Source organism: Callospermophilus lateralis, unplaced genomic scaffold (genome assembly GCF_048772815.1).
Source record: "Callospermophilus lateralis isolate mCalLat2 unplaced genomic scaffold, mCalLat2.hap1 Scaffold_262, whole genome shotgun sequence".
Taxonomy (NCBI): Eukaryota; Metazoa; Chordata; class Mammalia; order Rodentia; family Sciuridae; genus Callospermophilus; species Callospermophilus lateralis.
In genome coordinates this window covers 387,625-402,021 of record NW_027513394.1, presented here as the reverse complement: position 1 = coordinate 402,021, position 14,397 = coordinate 387,625, and positions in this window count along the sequence as shown.

Sequence of the window (14,397 nt, the reverse complement as noted above, 5' to 3'; positions counted from 1 at the left end):
TATGAATAAATTTAGGGAGTGTATAATAAGACACATATATTTTATATTTTAAAAAAATTTAGAGTGTGTATATATACACACACACACACACACACACACACAGAGACATTAAAAATTAGCAATACATATGCCAATCGAAATTCACCATGAAATATATATCATCCACAGATCCAAAAATATTTATTTTACTGAACATGGATTTATGTATAATGTTGTTCAACTAGGAAGCTCACCCATAGTTTGAAATTTCAGTTTCATCAGCGTTTAGGCGGAGTGATCTATTCTCACAATTTCTATCTGCCAAGTCAGCCACCTCACAAGAGTGTACCTGTGGTACCGGTAGAATTCTATATGTGCATATAAAAATACATGTCCTGAATAGGCTACAGAGAAAGGGAGACAGTAATTTACATATTTGTTAACTTTAAGTACCCATGGAACTATTTCAATTAAAAATTAACTAGATTTATAACACCTACACTTTATCATGCAAAAGCCAAGTCTAACTATACACCATGCCTCCTCTGAAATGCTTGCATTTCTATTCTGTTTGGGTTATTTTACTCCATCATATTAGGATTAGTAGTAAGAGTCTATTAGGGTATGGGTTAGTGTCAGTTATTCAGTATTTCAAATGGAAAATAGGAAAATGAATCCAATGTGTATGCAAATATGTGCTACAAAAAATTCCCACTTTCATCCAGAACAATACCTTGACAATATCTTCGCCCCTAGTAAGACACAATTAGAGAAGAAGAGTTAGAAAATCTGTGAATACATACCTGGAATGGAAAATGTTCAGGAGTTCACAACCTTGGAGGTGGTAGAGGAGTTTCCAAAAGTAAGGGACAGTGTAAACACTCCACAAACATGGAGCTATGCTGGCATTAAGACTTCTTGAGAAACTGCCTCTGAGGTTGGGCACTTGAAGTATATGTTGTTGTCAGGAGCTTTAGCTTCCTGTGTACAGAGACCATCAAAGCTGGGTCTGCATCTATGTGACCTGGAGGATATGGTTTCTTATTTTCTACTGAACATGAGGAAGCAGTGATGAATTCTCTCTTTGTAGATAAACTGTGGCGACTGGGGGCTAAGTGTCTCCCTGTGTGGACTTTGAAGCCATTTGGTCATCCTCCAATTTTCGTGGTGATTCTTGCTGCTGAACTGGGTGTTTTGTATTTGCTTCACAACATACAAGGATTTCAAATGGGTCACAGTGCTGGTGGGAGTCCTGTAAGGTGTGGTGGGTCAGGGTCTTCAGGAGAATTCACCAACAAGGCTTCTATCCCACATTGCTTGCTCCCTTGACCATAGCAACCTGATTCTGAACATTGCCCTGAAACCTGTCCATATTACCAGATGCCTTTTCATATAATTTTCTGCTGGCTGCACCAAGTCAGTCACAAGCCATTTGGAAGCCAATGACACACCCACATGGCCACACCACAAATATATTATCAGACAACTGCACACCTCTGCTCTAGGCCCACTACTCAGCAGGCTCCAACTTACTGGCATCTCTGTTCTACACCATTTTCAAGAAATCCAGTCAATCAAGGCACTTTCTGGTACACTCATGAGCAGCAATAGGACATCCAATGGTTCTCCAGTGCCACCTGGTCATTAGGAATTTCAAAAATTGCATGGTATTTATCTATCCATTGTTCAAGAATGAAGTTGGAGGCACTTTGGGGTTTCCATTCATCCAAGAACCATTAAATGGTGAGGAAGCTCATTTCAATGAAAGCTCTGGAGAACTCTCACAGGCAAGGCTTCCCAAAGAGTCGTCAAAATGTCACATGTAGACAGGCCCATTGAGGTCTAAAATGTGAGGTCCATGTGTGTTTTGACTCTTAACTATGGCTGCCAAGTCTTTCAGAATAAAATCATGTGATATCCTGGCTGAGATTCTCAGTGCTCTGTGGAAAGCCACCTAGGGCCCAATGTCAGGTTTCAAGGGTGACTCTCATGTGTGGCCTCCTGCAATCCCAACACAATTAATGGTAATACTTCTCTGAGGTCAGTTCCAGAACTCAGTTTCGAAGGAGAATCACACCAGAGTTCAAGCCCATGTGGACCCAGTCATCTCTTCCAACCACCACACAAATGACCACAATTGAAACCAAAACATTCCCACATGATCCTCATCTTCTTCCATATAGAAACTCACCATAAACTCTTGCTGAAGGTTTCCATGAGGAGCGCAGCCCAAAACAATGTCCAAAATATGCACCCTTGCCCGTCATTTGCCTAAAGTGAGGGTGGCCTTGACACCCTTCCTGTGAACCAGGAGTGATCAAATAGGCCTGCCATTAATACTGCTCTGCTTCTCCAATTTGAGGCCTACTGACTGTCAGGTATAGATTCTTTATGTGATTTGGCATCATGGGAGAACCCAAGCACTTCTGCAGGAGTTCAAAGAACTCATTTGACCCAAAGGATCCTATTCTCACATGATGGAGGTCAGGAACCTAAAAGAGGAAGGCAAGAAACTTCATCCACAATGACTGATATTTTTTACCATTTTTGTTTTCAATACACACATGGGAACTTTCTTTATATCCATCAGGTGCTGAGAATCTAATCCATAGCCTGACCCAGAGCCAAGCGGCTGATTCAGACACATCCCTTTCGAAAGCAATTAAGCAAAGCACCAGAGGTGATGCCCATTCATTTGCATTTAAAAACTGTTTACTTCAGGCTTCAAAAAGGAGTGGCCTGAGGTAAGGACCTTCCTGACATTCAGGGCAACAATAAAATAGGTAAGCAGAAGGCCCAAAACAGTGTTTCTCCACTGAGACTTTCCTGGTCACACTGATATCTGAGTTTCCTGAGATACTCGCCATTCCATTCAGCTATCCAGTACATGGCCATGTCACAGAGCTTGGAGGTGTTACATATCTTGGACACAAAACCATGAGCCTATTCTGGGTAGTGGCGAAAATTTAGGAAGAAAACAGGAACTTAGGAAGATAGTAGGGGTTGCCCATCCATAAGGCAACCTGCAGTCCAGTCATAAATTGGGTAGGATGAATGCTGGAAAACTCTTACAGACAGGACATATCCATTGATGCATTCTCTTTTCTCATGTCTACAATCACGGACACAGTGAGATACACAGATATAGAAACACTCACCTTGTCAAACGACTTTTTAGAAACAGTCCACTCCAAACCAAACAAACCACCTTTCCTACCTATTCTCAGAACATGAGACAAAACCACAAACTCACACCCACACCCACAAAGGCACTTCCTTCCCCCAATATGTCTGTGACTATCCGGAGTGTCCTCTGACTGTGGACCATATTGTTACCCCGAACTGGCCTGCCCTGTCTCAGATCTGGTCTCCGTGGCCAAATCTGTGAAGTTGTCAGGAGCCAGCGATGACCAACTACCTGCTTTCTTAGGAAAGAACCCTATTCAGAGATGTCCTGGCATTTGGCCATCCTCACATCAGTAGGTACCAAAAAAGACTCTCTCTGCCCTTGGTAAAACCAAACATGTGATCCCACTGGGACTGGGACTGGGACTGGCTCTGGATGCCTGGCTTCCTGGATCCCAAGTTCAGAGAGTTCGATCACCAAGTGAGTTAGGTGAAGTCACTTTCTTCATGAAATGAATTAGGTCACTGCCTTGGCAACCACTTTGTCCTAACAGTTGCTGCCAAGGGTCCCATGAGATGGAGGCTGTTCCTACTTTCTGTGACACTGTCACAAGTTAGAATGGTATATCAACCATATGCACCAGGGAACTTCTCTCCATACAGGCCTGCTTTGGTCCATCTTCTTTACATTAAGAAGAGAGAGGCTGATTAAGACACATCCTTTCATCCTGTCCAGGTTCTTTACCATGTCAGAAGGCTTTTTCTCTCTTTGGTACTACATAGCTGCCTACAACTTCTCCAAGGATCATTTCTGCATTGACCTTTGAGGTTCTCAGCAGGTGGAAGATCCCCTACATTCCTGTATTGTAAGACCAACTCTGTCCCTGCTCCTCTGTAAAGTTAGATTGAGGGAACAGCGTATGGTTAGGGTTAATAACAGGTTCGATTTCGGTTAGGAATCATTCTGCAGGATGAATAATGTTATTGGAAACCTGCGATATTTAAAAGAATATATAGGTGAAATATATGTTTGAAAACCCAAATCTATGTAAGTTTTGAAGCCCAGAAGTGTATTGGGCCCTTGGGTAGGATACTTAGCTTTGAATTATGTTCTGCACAGATGTCTCTGATTAATCACTATACAATGGCATAGGACCTTTACCTTGGATGATTGAATGTCGAAGAGAACATGCAGTCAAAAAGGGATAGTCGGTAGGATTAGGAAGATAGTTATTAGGTTTAGAAAGAAGAGTGAGTATAGGATTTGGACCAAAAGTTTTTTAGCAATTGGGTTTCGGGTAGAGAGTGAATGTAAATGTCAGCACATGTGAAGAGTCATTCACAATGATGAACTGGGGAAAATATGTAGGAAAGTAAATATCAATTGAGACAAAAGGAAATCAGGCAAAGTATAATGTGAGTTATAGGATTAGACATTTTCAACAGGGTTGAGGTTGAATACATAATCTTAGCAAGAAACAAATATGTAGTCACCAATTGGATTGACATTTGAGAGCATTAGGCCACCTGGACATGGATGTTATTACAAATCCATGCTAACTTTCCATTTAGGCTTTGGTACAATCATAAGTGTGACCTTTGCATTTTGTGTCCATAATATTACTGTGATAAAATATATATGTAGATCAGGTGACATGAGTATATCTTCCACCATTTCTGGGAGCAATATTTTGAAGACGTATAAATTAGTATTGGGGGTACAAAGAGGTGTACCCTGTTTCTATGAATATACAGATAATGCATGAATAGAACATACTCTGAATAAAACATATACTCATTCCACTATAAATAATGGATTGAATTGATATATGAAAATATACAGGAAATCAAATATTGATATACAGACATTCATTACAACCAGTTATACATCAATGATAATATTAGTATTAGGATTTTCATGAAGAGTGTGTGAGTTTTGCTTCAAAATTGATTATGGAAATCGAAAATAATGTGTTTGGAAAGAAGTCTCATGAAAAGACCAGTAAAGAAATATGGAGGAATACATGTGTTCAGAAGTAAGAAGTGATTGAAAGTGAAACAAATTCCTATATATTTTTGAACTTTTGGATGAAATATATATACTATGATGTGCATAAACTGAAGAAATAATAATGTCGCACTGTTGAATAAATATGAACGTCAAAATACATATCATGTCCCATAGGAATCTACTTGCATTGATGTTAAACTGGGTCAGTTACTGTAGAAATATTAGGATTTGTATACACCATTCACTGAAGTTAGTTGTCAGTACTAGGAAACAAATATGAATTTCAGGTGGATGAATATTTTGGAAAATAATCTTGTGAAAAGTTGATTATAAATCCACATAAATGAATATGAATGAACTTAGGGAGTGTATAATAAGTCACATATATTACATATTTTGAAAAATCTGGAGAGTATATATATATATATATATATATATATATATATATATATATAGAGAGAGAGAGAGAGAGAGAGAGAGAGAGAGAGACATTAAAAACTAGCAATATATATGCCAATCAAAATTCATAATGAAATATATATCATCCACAGATCCAAAAATATTCATTATACTGAACATGGATTTATGTATAATGTTGTTCAACTAGAAAGTTCACCCATAGTTTGAAATTTCAGTTCCAACGGCATTTACTAGGAGTGATCTCTTCTCACAATTTGTATCTGCCAAGTCAACCACCTCACAAGAATGTACGTGTGGTACCAGGTAGAAATCTATATGTGCATATAAAAATACACGTGCTTAATAGGCTACAGAGAAAGGGAGAAAGGAATTCACATATTTGTTAACTTTAAAAACACAAGGAGAACTATTTCAAAAAAAAATTAGCAAGATTTATAACTCCTACCCTATATTATGCAAAAGGCAAGTCCAAGTATACACCTTGCCTCCTCTGAACTGCTTGTACTTCTTTTCTGTTTTTTGTTATTTTTCTCCATCATATTAGGATTAGTAGTCAGAGTCTAGTTGGGAATTGGTTAGGGTCAGAGATTCAGTGTTTTGAAGGGAAATTGAAAAATGAATCCAATGTCTATGCAAATATGTGCTACCCAAAAATCTTCCCACTCTCATCCAGAACAATGCCTTGACATTATCTTTTACCAAAGTAAGACACAGAGGAGAAGAGTTAGAAAATCTGTGAATACATATCTGGAATGGAATATGCTCAGGAGTTCACAACCTTGGAGGTGGTAGCAGAGTTCAAAAAAGTAAGGAAAAAGGTAAACACTCCTCAAACATGGAGCTCTGCTGGCCTAAAATATTCTTGAGAAACTGCCTCTGAGGTTGGGCACTTGAAATATATGTTGTTTTCAGGAGATTTAGTTCTTTTGTAGTGAGACCATCAAAGCTGGTTCTGCATATATGTGACCTGTAAGACATGGTTTCTTATTTTTCATTGAGCATGTGGCAGCAGTGCTGAATTCTTTTTTTATAGCTAAACTGTGGACACTGGGGCTAAGTTTCTCCCTGTGTTAACTAGGAAGACATTTGTTCATCCTCCACTTTTAGTGGTGTTTTTTGCTGCTGCACTGGGAGTTTGGTATTTGCTTCAGGAAATAAAGGAGTTCAAATGGGACACATTGCTGGAGGGAGTTCTGTCACGTGTGGTGGGTGAGGGTTTGCAGGAGAACACAATAACCAGGCTTCTATCCCACATAGCTTGCCCGCTTGACTATAGCAACCTGATTCTGAACATTTCCCTGAAACCTCTCCATATAACAAGATGCCTTTACCTATTGGGTTTGTTGGCTGTAACCATATCAGTCACAAGCCATTTGGAAGCCAATGGCAGATCCCCGTGGCCCCACCACAGATGTTTTGTCACACATCTGCCCATCACTGCTCTAGGCCCACTAATCAGCAGGCACCAAAAAAATGGCATCTCTGTTCTTCACCATTTTCATGAAACCCTGTCAATCCAGGCACTGTCTGGTATACTCATGATCAGAATCAGGATATCCAAAGGTTTTCCAGTGCCACCTGGTCATGGAAATTTCAAAAATTTCATGGTATTTATCTAGCCATTATTCAAGGAAGAAGTTGTAGTCACTGTGGGTTTCAATTCATTCAGGAACCATTAAATGTTAAGGAAGCTCATTTCAATTAAAGGTCTGGAGAACAATCACAGGCAAGGCATCCCAAATAGTGGCCAAAAGGTCACATGAAGCCAGGACCATTGAGGTCTACAATGTGAGGTCCATGTGTGTTTTGACTCTCAACTATGGCTGCCAAGTTTTTCAGAATAAAATCATGTGATATCCTGGCTGAGGTTCTCAGTGTTCTGTGGAAAGCCACCCTTGGCCTAGATCTCAGTTTCCAAAGGCGACTCTCATGCGTGGCCTCCTAACATCCCCACACAATTCATGGCAATACTTCTCTGAGGTCAGTTCTACAACTCAGTCTCTAAGGAGTATTACACCAGAGTACAAGCTGATGTGGACCCAGTCATCCCTTCCAACTGCCACACAAATGACCAAAATTAAAACCAAAACATTCCCACATGGCCCTCATCTTCTTCCACATAGACCCTCATTATAACCTCTGGCTGGAGATTTCCATGAGGGGTGCAGCGCAAGAGAGTGTCCAAAATAAGCTCCCTTGGCCCTCATTTGCCTAAAGTCAGGGTGGCCTGGACACCATTCCTGTGAACCAGGAGTGATCAAATAGGCCTGCCATTACAACTGCTCTGCTTCTCCAATTTGAGGCCTACTGACTGTGGGGTTTAGATTCTTTATGTGAAGTGGAATCATGAGAAAACACAAGCACCTCTGCATGGCTTTGAAAAACACATTTGAACCAAAGGATACCTATACTCACTTGATGATTGTCTGCAACCTAATAGAGGAAGGAGAGAGACATCATCCACAATGACTGAATTTTGCCATTTTGGTTTTGGATCCACACATGGGATCTTTCTTTAGATCCATCAGGTGCTGAGAATCTAAACCACAGCCTCACACAGGGCCAAGAGGCTGATTCAGACACATCCCATTCAAAGCAATTAAGCAAAGAGCCACAGGTGATGCCCAATCATTTCCATATGAAAACTGTTTTTTTCATGCTTTACAAAGGGGTGGCCTGAGGCAAAGACCTTCCTGTCATTCAGTGAAACAGAAAAATAGGTATGCAAAAGGCACAAAGCAGGGTTTCTCCACTGAGACTTACCTGGTCACACTGATATCTGAGTTTTCTAAGATGCTCGCCATTACCTTCAGCTATTCAGTACATGGCCATGTGCCAGAGCTTGGGGTGGTACCTATCTTGGACACAAAACCATGAGACTATTCTGCAGATTGGTCAGAATTCAGGAAGAAATCTGAAACTTAGGAAGATAGTAGGTGTTGCCCATCGATAAGGCAACCTGCAGTGCAGTCATAAATTGGGCAGGATGAATGCTGGGAAGCTTTCTACTAGACAGGACACATTCATTGATGCATTCTCTTTTCTAATGTCTACAACCACGGACAGAGTGTTATACACAGACATAGAAACACTTGCCTTGTCAAACGACTATCTAGAAACAGTCCACTGCAAACCAGACATACCAGCTTTCCTACCTATTCTAAGAAAATGAGACAAAACCACAAACTCACACCCACAAACACAAAGGCACCTCCTTCCCCCAAGTAAGTCTGTGAATATCCAGAGTGTCCTCTGACTGGCGGGCCCTTCTATGTTCCCCCAAAATGGCCTGTACTGTGTCAGATCTGGTCTCCTTGGCCAACTCTGTGAAGTTGTTAGGAGCCAGCGGTGAGCCACTACCTACTTACTAAGGAAAGGCCCCTCTTCAGAGCTCTCCTGGCATTTGGCCATCCTCACATCAGTAGGTACCAAGAAAGACAGAATCTGTCATTGGTAAAACTAAACAAGTGAGCCCACTGGGACTGGGACTGGGACTGGCTCTGGATGCCTGGCTTCCTGGATCCCAAGTTCAGAGAGTTCCATCACCAAAGAAGTAAGGTAGGTCAGTTCCTTCAGGAACTGAATGAGGTCAATGCCTTGGCAAACACTTTGTCCTAATAGTTGCTTCCAAGAGTCCCATGAGATGGAGGCTGCCCCTACTTCCTGTGACACTGTCACAAGTTAGAATGGTATATCAACCATAGGCACACGGGAACAGCTCTCCACACAGACCTTGTTTGGTCCATCTTCTCTACATTAAGAAGAAAGTGGCTGATTCAGACACACCCCTTCATCCTGACAAGGTTGTTTGCCATGGAAGATGACTTTTGCTCTCTCAGGTCCTTCATAGCTGCCTACCACTTTTCCAGGGATCATGTCTGCATGGACCTTTGAGGTTCTCAGCAGGTGGAAGATCCCCTACATTCCTGTATTGTAAGACCAACTCTGTCCCTGCTCTTCTGTAAAGTTAGATTGAGGGAACAGTCTATGTTTAGGGTCAATAACATGTTGGATTTGGTTTAGGAATCTTCCTGCAGAATGAATAATGGTATTTGAAACTGCGATATTTACCAGAATATATATGTGAAATATAAGTGTGAAACCAGAAATCTAGGTAACACATGAAGCCCAGAAGGGCATGGGACCCTTGATTGTGATACTTAGCATTGAATTACAGTCTGCACAGAGGTCTCAGATAGATCAATATACAATGGCATAAGACCATGAACCTTGCTTGATTGAATGTAGAAGAGAACATCCAGTCAAAAAAGGATAGTCGGTAGGATTAGGAAGATAGCCGGTAGGTTTACAAAAAGAATGAGTATAGGATTAGGAACAAAAGTTTATTAGCAATAGGTTATCGATTAGAGTGTGAATGTAAATGTCAGCACATGTGAAGAGTCAGTCACAATGATGAACTGGGGAAAATATGTAGGAAACAGATAGAAATAGAGCCATAATGAAATCAGGCAATGTATAAAGTGAGGGATAGGATTAGACATTTTCAGTAGGGTTGAGTTTGAATATATAATCTTAAGAAGAAACAAATATGTAGTCACCAATAGGATTGACATTTGAGAGCATTAGGCAACCTGGACATGAATGTTTTTAGTAATCCATGTTTACTTTCCATTTAGGCTTTGGTACAAACATAAGTGTGACCTTTGCATTTTGTGTTCCGAATATTTCTGTAATTAAATTAAATGTATAAGTAGATCAGGTGACATGAGTATTTCTTCCACCATTTCAGGGAGCAATATTTTGAAGACGTATAAATTAGTATTGGGGGTATAAAGAAGTGTACACTGCGTCTATGAATATAGAGATAATGCATGAATAGACCATACTGTGAATAAATAATATATCTCTTTCCACTTTAAATAATGGATTGAATTTTTATCTGATAATATATAAGAAATCCTATATTGGTATGCAATCATTAATTCCAACCAGTTATACATCTAATGGTAATATCAGAGTTATAATTTATCATGAAGTTTATGTGAGTTTTGCTTCAAAAGTGATTATGGAAATTTAAAGTAATGTGTTTTGAAAGAAGTCTCATGAAAAGACCTGTCAAGAAACATGGAAGAATACATGTGTCCTGAAGCAGAAAGTGATTGAAAGTGAAACAAATTCCTATAAATTTGCAAACTTGTGGGAAAATCTTAAGAGCCCGTCCCAGCTCTCCCTTGAGCGCGATAGCCAGACCGAGGGAATTAGGAGTGGCACGGGACTCGTGGTGCAGACCTCCAGGCCACCGCTCCCACCAGTGCTGAAAACTGAAGTCTCTTGCTCCAGCTTCCGGGGGCATGGCTTCCGGAGTGCAAGCAAATTCGCTGGGGGTTCTCAGGCCTAAGCTCTACAAACTTAGGGTCTGAGGGAGACAAACAGGGAGAGTGTGCCCAGGCGTTCATGAAAACAGGGCTCCTAGGAGCAGCAGACCTGGCATGTAGCCAGTATTGTGGTGAGTGTCACAGGTGAGCGGGACCTGGCTTGAGGAATCACAAAAGAAGGCCCTAGGCACTCAGGATTGGACACCCACCCAGTCTGGGAGGAAGAGCTGCTGCACAGTGATTGGTTCCCACCTATTGAAAGGAGAAGCTTGGCCCAGTGGGCACAGCTCTACCTACTGGAAAAAGAAGTTTATGGCAATCTATGACTGCATTTATTATTATTATTATTATTATTATTATTATTATTATTATTATTTTAATTTGTTTTTTTTTTTGTTTTGGTTTTGTTTTGTTTTTTGTTTTTTTTATTTTAATTTTTTGTTGCTGTTCTTTAACTTTTTAAAAATGTCTTTAATTTTTTTAATTTTTTATTTTGTTATTATTATTTTTTAAAATTTTAATTTTAATTTTATATTATCATTATCATTTTTTTAAAAAATCATTTTCTTTCTTTATTTTCTATTTTTTTTATTCTTTTTTCATTTCTTTTCAATTTTCTTATTTCCCATTCCTTGCATTCTACCTTCCTACTCTCATTCTCTTTAGTGACTATTTCCCTTCCCTTCTAAAATCTTTCCTCCCAAGCATCAAATAAATTTATAAGAGTAAACAGTAACTCAGCAGTCAAACAGAACAAAAAGTAACATGAGCAGCATAAACAAGCAAGGAAGAAAAAGAGTACAAACAATGAAGGACACCCTAAATATTCAGGAGGACCTAGAGTCATCAGAAAAATGGTCATATAAAGAACTCAAGGAATACCTTAGACAGATGGAATGGAAACTTAAAGATGATACGAGACAGAAAATCCAAACAGTAAAAGAAAACATTGAAAATGAATTACATAAACAGATAAAAGAAAAAGTTAAGCATCTTTATCATTGGATAGAGATTATAAAAAAACCAATCAATAATTCTAGAAATGAAGGAAATGATAAACCAAATTAAGAACTCCATTGAGAGTATCACTAACAGAGTGGAGCAAGTAGAAGCCAGAACGTCAGATAATGAAGACAAAATATATCATCTTGAAACGAGTCCAGCCAACTCAGAAAGGCTGGCAAAAAAATCACAAGAAAAACTTCTAAGCGATTTGGGATAACATAAAAAAAAACACACTTACGAGTCATCAGGATATAGGAAGGTACAGAGACTCAAACCAAGGGAATGAGAAAACTGCTGAATGAAATAATTACAGAAAACTTTCCAGAAATAAAAAAAGGAAATGGATATACAAATTGTAGACGCATACAGGACAAGAGCACACAAAATCACAGTAGACCAATGCCAAGACACATTGTTATGAAGATATCTAATATACAGAACAAAGAGAAAATAATAAATCTACAAGAGAATGAAGGCAGAATACATTCAGTGGTAAACCAATAAGGTTAACAACAGATATTTAATCACAGACACTGAAAGCGAGAAGATCCTGAAAAACGTATATTTCAAACACTGAAAGACAATGGATGCCAACCAAGAATTATGTATCCAGCATAATTAACCATCAGGTCCGACAACTAAATAAGAATCTTTCATGATAAACAAAAGCTAAAAAAATTTGAAGCCAGAAAACAAGCATTGCAAAACGTCTTGAGCAAAACACTACACAGGAAAGAAATGAAAAACAACAACCAAAACCATCAGTGGGAAGTACCTTGGTAATGACAGAGGCAGGGTGAAAGCTTATCATGGAGAAACAAACTAAATTAAAAAAAAGATAAAGAATCAAACATGGCTGGCAGTACAAACCATACATCAATAGTAACTCTGAATGTAATTGGCTGAAACTCTCCAATAAAGCGACATAGGCTGGTAACTTGGATTAAATAAACAAATCCAACAATATGTTGCCTCCAGGAGACACATCTGAAATGCAAAGAAACACAGGCTGAAGGTGAAAGGTTGGGAAAAAATACACCATGAACACTTATCCTCATAAGCAAGCAGGGGTGGACATCCTCACATCGAATAAAATCGACTTCAAGACTAAGTTAATCAAAAGGGATAAGGAAGGACATTATATACTGTTAAAAGGAACGATTCACCAACAAGACATAACAATTATCAATATTTATGCACTAAATAATGGTGCTACGATGTTCATGAAACAAATTCTCCTCAAGCTCCAGAATGAAATAGACCACAACACAATAATTATGGGTGACTTCAACACACATCTATCACCATTGGACAGATCCTCCAAACAAAAGTTGAATAAAGAAACTATAGAACTCAATATCACAATCAATACCCTAGACTTAACTGACATATATAATATATCAACCATCATCAAGTGGATATACTTTTTTCTCAGCAGCACGTGGATCCTTCTCAAAAATAGACCATATATGATGCCATAGGGCAACCCTCAGTAAATATAAGGTGTGGAGATAATACCATGCATTTTATCTGATCATAATGGAATGAAACTGGAAATCAATGATAAAAGAAGAAAGAAAAAATTCTACATCCCATGGAAAATGAACAATATGTTACTGAATGATCAATGGGTTACAGAAGACATAAAGGAGGAAATCAAAAAATTCTTAGACATAAATGAAATTACAGACACAACATATCGGAATCTATGAGACACAATGAAAGCAGTTTTAAGAGGGAAATTCATCGCCTGGAGGTCATTCCTGAAAAAAAGGAAAAACCAACAAATCAGTGAGCTCACATTTCATCTCAAAGCCCTAGAAAAGGAAGAGCAAAACAAGAGCAAATTTAGCAGAAGGCAAGGAATTATTAAAATCAGAGTGGAAATCAATGAAATTGAAACAAAAGGAACTATTGAAAAAATTAACAAAACTAAAAGTTGGTTCTTCGAAAAAATAAATAAGATCAACAGACCCTTAGCCATGCTAAAGATGAAAAGAAGAGAAAGAACTCAAATTAGTAACATATGGGATGAAAAAGGCAATATCACAACAGATGCTACAGAAATACAGAAGACAATTAGAAATTATTTTGAAAACCATTATTCCAATAAAATAGAAAATAGTGAAGACATCGATAAATTTCTTAAGTCATATGATTTGCCCAAACTGAGTCAGGAGGATACACACAATTTAAACCGACCAATATCAATGGATGAAATAGAAGAAGCAATCAAAAGACTACCAACCAAGAAAAGCCCAGGAACGGATGGCTATACAGCGGAGTTTTACAAAACCTTTCAAGAAGAATTAATACCTTTACTTTTCAAGTTATTTCAGGAAATATAAAAAGAGGGAGCTCTGCCAAATTCATTTTATGAGGCCAACATCACCCTAATTCCAAAACCAGAAAAAGACACCTCAAAGAAAGAGAACTACAGACCAATATATCTGATTAACCTAGATGCAAAAATCCTCAATAAAAATCTGCCTAATTGAATACAAAGGGACATCAAAAAAA